We start from the raw sequence: 5,789 nt of genomic DNA, 5'->3' as shown, positions 1-5,789 counted from the left end.
TTCATGAACATGACAGATTTCATCAAAGTTTGGATAGAAAATAGTATAAATCATTCATAAATACCATGCAAAAAGTCTAGTACATCAATAGTTAAAATTCAACAAGATTAACCGAATGTTCAACAAGTTTTTCACGAACGAATCATGTTGCCCCACACATATTGCCCTTTCAGCTTCATCCAACAGTTTGTACCTAAAGGACCATCCTCTATTCTGTGATAAGCAAGGAGGGAGAAGGGGCGGATTGGAAGAAAATGAGAGCGGAAGGGGGGATTAAGTGAGGCGGGGTGTCAGAGTCCTATGTGGCTGGTGTCCGGACTTCGACAAAGTCCTTCAACTTTGTGTTCATTTTGCGGAAAAAGTGCATCCGAATCGCTAGCCGGACAGATACAACTCCGTATTGGATGACACAACATGTCTGGACTGCGCTGTCTGCATGGACAATTTAGTATCAGCGTTGGAGATGCACCAAATAATGAGGTCCAAGCTAGCGGACCCAATCAAGCAATGTTACATTTTTCTACATGATGATGATGATGATATAGTAGAGATTGGCGGATAGGACACCCGCTGACTTCCCACTTTGTGCGCCCCGCCGTCGGCCACTCCGGCCCCGGCGTCCACCCTCTCCTGCCGTCGGCCACTCCGGCTGCGGCGGCCACCCTGCTCCGTCTCCGGCCCCTGCTGGCCCACGCGCTCGGACCCCTTGCTCCCCTCCCGTTGGTCGCTGATCCCCTCCTTGCCATGGCGGCCAGATCTGAGAGCCCGGAGTTGGTTTCCTCAGTGTTCCCTCGGTCGTGACCGGTGGTCTCTGGCCTGGGCCTATCAGGCTCGCCGAGAGTCCAGTCGTCATCGGGCGCCTCGGCCTCTGCCCATGCAAGGGACGTGGGGGCAGTACCGCTCGATGGTTAGGCGAAGGCTAGCTGGCGCAGGTCGGCCCGTCCCGCAAGGCGCATTGGCATCGACGCAAGGTGTTGCACAAGTCCGGGGCGGCTCGTGGTGCGCCGCGGCCACCATTGGCCTTCTCACCGGAGTGTGACAGCGCCCCTGCTTCAATTGTTTCCCGGAGGGGCACCACAAGCAACACTGCCCTTTTCAACCACTGTGCATCAGTTGCAATCTGGAGGGCCACTCGTCGAGCCAATGCAAGAGGCCTTGCAGTTCTGCCCTATGGAAGAGCTGCGCCAGGCGGGCATTGACAAGGTGGCGAGGTCGGCATTAGAGCACTCATCAGCCTGGCTCACGGGGCGGATCTTGCTGGCACCTAGATAGGATGCGCTGACGGCACTGCCAGCATGATCAGTGTCGGGTGGTCCTACGGTCTGCCCCCGGACCCAGCAGCTGACGGTGCCAGGGGAGGGCGAAGACATCTGTGTCCTCCGTAGCTCTCCGGCCATGGATGATATGGAGGCCAGGCTGCGTCTGACAGCGGTGGCCTACGTGGATGGAGCTCGGCCACCCATGTCCTGCGTGGAGGCGGCGGAGGCGATCTCGGCGCAGCTGGGCATTCCGCGGCACAGGTTCTCCATCCATCGATTCCATCCTGAGGACTTCCTGGTGGTTTTCGCCGCGCAGAATTGCGCAACTTGGTCACGGGTGTTGACTCCATCGAGCATGTGGGATTCAAGCTTTTCCTCAGGCCATGGCTGTGGCAAGCTCAAGCCACTGCCAGGGTTATGAGGATTTTGGTGGACATCATGATCGAGGGCATCCTGTCGTATGCCTGGGAATGCAAGATGGCCGCCAAGATCCTTGGTGCCTCGCATGACATCGTCTGCCTCGCCTGAGAGACTGCTAGCCACAGAGATCTTTCCTTGTTCAAGCTGCGGGCATGGTGTCGCGACCCGGACCTTGTTCCAGTGCAGAAGAATATTTGGATTCCTGAGCGGCGAGATGGGGATGTGCGCCCGGCCGGCAGCCGCCTCTTGAAGTACCCTGCTCTAATTCACATTAGGCGCATGCGTGATTTCACCCCGCCGGAGAACTGGCGACGGTCGGACAGCTCGGATGGGAGCGGCCAAAGTGGGCTTCTGGATGATTCGGACGATTCCTTCGATGGTAGTGAGACCATAGTCCTGCCATGGACGAGAGGCGTCCCGGACAGACGTGGAGGCGCAGGGCCGACGAGCTTCGCCGGCATGGGGGGAGATGGGCGTATGTATTGCCAGGCACTGGTGGGCCGCCTCGGGCAGTGAAGCTGGCGCCTGCCAGCGGTGGAGGACGCTTTTGGGGCAGGGACCATGCTGAAAAGTAGAGAGATTCCGCAGTCTGGCGGTTCTACGCGGGGCCCCATCCCGGAAGCTACTAGGAAGGCACGGGTGACGGCCCACGTGGCCATCGATTCAAACAGGAGGAGAGATCGTATGGTGGGAGTGGCTGCTGGTGCCCGTTCCACACCGGCTCCAGCGGTCGCTGTCGCGGAGAGGGCCCCGGCGGCAGTGTGCGCTACGGTTCAGAGGGAGCAGAGCGCTTTGGCAGAGCAGGATCAGGTGATCCCTGCATCCGCTATCTGGCAGGATCAGGTGGACCCAAGCACGGATGCCCAGAAGGATCCGAGAACAGCAGAACGGCTCACCACGAGTTGGAATTGAACGTTGGGTCAGGTGCGCAGGAGGCCAGGCCAGCTGGGCCCGTTCTGTAGGAGATGCTGGTTTGTCGTGACTTCCAGGCCCCGATTGTGGTGGTGGGGGCGGTGTCAGAGGGCGTGGCAGTTCCAATTGCTGCCCTGGATGCCCCAACAAGGATGGGTGATCTAGGAGAGAGTGCGGCCAACAACAAGGGCCAGAGGGGCATGATTACGGAGCAGGGGAGGCTGATGCGGCCCATTAAGGTGCGAGCGAGGGGATCCCGGAGGCGATCGGCCCGCCCTCGCCGCTAGGAGCCAATCAAGGCCAGGAAGAGATCGATGTTGAACCCAGGACTGGACACGTGGCGCCCCAGGAGGAACTAACCGAGTTGGAAGCAAATTTGAACGTGATGACATGCAAATCGTCAGTTCGACATGCACTGAAGGCATGACGGCCAAGGAGGCTGAGGCTTTCGCTAAGCTTAAGTGGTTTTGTTTGCATTTGATGAAGAAGTTAGCACCACCACTTCTCCAGGAGGTTCAAGCCTCATCCCTGAGGCCGGAGGCAGCGCCTTTCATGCCGCGACGTAGCACGAGGGGGAACAAGCAACCAGCAGTCAACAGGAACACGACTGTGACCAAGGCCGAGAATGTTCTCATGTGGGCACTAGGGTTGGCGCCGGACGACATGGAGGTAAACGAGGGGCTAGTGGACGAGCTTAGAGGCATGTTCGACTCCATGTTGCGGGATCAACATGTCCATGTCATTTCCGCCCTCTTTGGCAAGGAGACACCTCCCGAGTGTGACATGGAGAGGGAAGCGGCTCAGGGGTGCTGGCCCTCTGAAGTCTTTGGGGTTCTGGAGTTTTACACACTTTTCTATGGATTTAAACCCACAAATTTTATGTTGGATTATGCGGGGCTTAAACAACCCGACAAAGTGGTCGGCGGTTAGGGAGTTTGTGCTGGCAGCCAAGGTAAATCGGGTTTGCCTGCAGGAGATGAAGCTGGATACTTCGAACCACTTTGATGTTATGCAATGTTTAGGCCCGTCTTTTGACGGCTTTGATTACTTGTCGGCGTGCGAGATGCGGGGTGGGATTCTATATGCTTGGGACTTCATGGTGATGGGCATCGACAATTTTGTGCATGATACAAACTGTCTTTCCGGTTTAGTGCACAATAAAGATGGGACCAACTGGTGGATCATGGTGGTCTACGGCCCGCAAGGAGATGAACTCAAGCTCGAGTTTTTGGAGGAGTTGAGGGCAAGAAGAGCGAATTGCTAAGGGTCGTGGATGGTACTTGGTGACTTTAACATGATACTTAGGGCCTCGGAGAAGAACAACCTAAACTTAAACAGGAGAATCATGCGAAAATTTCGAGAGTTTGTGGAGGAGCAGGAGCTCAAGGAAGTTTACATGCACGGTAGAAGATTTACATGGACAAATGAAAGGGACTCGCCGACCATGACGAAAATCGATAGAGTGCTCGTGTCGGTTGATTGGGAGCTCAGTTTCGCGGATTAATTATTGCAAGCCTTGGCGACTAATGTCTCTGATCATGTACCGCTCCACCTATCGACTAGTGCACCCTTCCATCCAAAGAAGCGCTTTCTCTTTGAGCTTTTCTGGACAAAACTCGAGAGCTTTGAGGAGGTAGTGAGAGAGGCATGGGTTTGTGATGCGGGCATTGTAGACCCCTTCAAGTGCCTTGACTCACTGATGAGGAATGTGCCTGCTGCGCTCCAAGCGTGGGGTCAGCGCAAGACGGGCAACATCAAAGTGCAGATGGCGGTGGCCAATTACGTCATCTTGCGACTGGATTGTGCACAAGAGGCAAGGCAGCTCACACATGCTAAATTGTGGTTGAGGAGAACTCCGAAGCTGGCTCTTCTGGGCCTTGTGTCGCTCGAGAGGACCATTGACAGACAGAGGTCCAGGATCGGATGGGTTAGGGAGGGAGATGCGAATACAAAACTATTCCAGGCGGTTGCCAATGGTAGGAGAGCAAAGAATTTCATCCCACATATCAAGCAGGGGGGCGAGATCATCACTGATCCGGATTGCAAAGGGGAGATTTTCACTGCTGCTTTTGAGGAGTTACTTGGGCAGGCGCATGCGAGGGATTCCGGCATTGACCTGGATTTCCTTGGATACGAAGCAAGCGATCTTCACGAGTTGGAGCATATCTTCTCGGAAGAAGAGGTTTGGGATATCATCAAAGAGCTCCCACCAGATCATGCGCCGGATCCCGACGGCTTTATCGGCGCCTTTTATCAGCACGCTTGGCCCATAATCAAGCAAGATGTCATGGCAGTTTTGCTCAAGCTTTATGTGGGAGATTGTTGTGGGTTCAACAAGCTGGACTGTGCACATTATGTTGATCCCAAATAAGGAAGATGCTCAAGAAGTGGGAGACTATCGCCCCATTAGCCCGCCCCACAGCGCCAGCAAGTTGTTCGCTAAACTATTGGCCAACAAGATGAGGAGAAGAATGTCTGAGATCGTTGGAGCCAACCAGTCGGCTTTCATAATTGGCCGGACCCTGCACGACAATTTCCTATTGGTCAGACAAGTGGCTAGGAAGATTCATGCCCGCAAGAACCCCGGAGTGTTTCTCAAGCTTGATATCTCGAAGGATTTCGATTCTCTCTCTTGGCAATTCCTTTTTGAGGTCCTTCGCGTCATTGGATTTGGGCAGAAATGGATTGCATGGATTGCCGCCCTGCTTAGCACGGCGAACACAAAAGTAATAGTCAATGGCGTTCCTGGGAGGAGTTTCACCCATGCCAAGGGGCTCAGGCAAGGTGACCCGGTCTCGCCCTTACTGTTTCTCATTGCCATGGATGTGCTGACCAAGATCATCAGCAAAGCGGCGACAGTAGGAGTCATCAGCTCGTTCCCTGGGATTTCGTCTATTCAATGCCTTTCTATTTATGCTGATGATGTCGCGCTCTTCATCAGGCCATCAGCGAGCGATTTGTAGTTCGTCTGGCAGGCGTTACATATCTTTGGCCAGGCCTCGGGCCTAATGGTGAACTAGGCCAAGTCCTCGGCCATCCTAATCAGAGGGGATGAATTGGATTGCCGGCGTGTGGCCGACATGCTTCAATGTCAGGAGGGAGATTTCCCATGCAAATACTTGGGGCTGCAGCTTGCCATTAGGCAGCTGACCCGTGCGGAGTGGCAACCAATGCTTGATCATGCCAAGTACTTCAACC

Source organism: Triticum aestivum, chromosome 2B, assembly GCF_018294505.1.
Source record: "Triticum aestivum cultivar Chinese Spring chromosome 2B, IWGSC CS RefSeq v2.1, whole genome shotgun sequence".
Classification (NCBI taxonomy): domain Eukaryota; kingdom Viridiplantae; phylum Streptophyta; class Magnoliopsida; order Poales; family Poaceae; genus Triticum; species Triticum aestivum.
The sequence above is the reverse complement of the archived record's forward strand: the minus strand, read 5'-3'. Positions refer to the sequence as shown.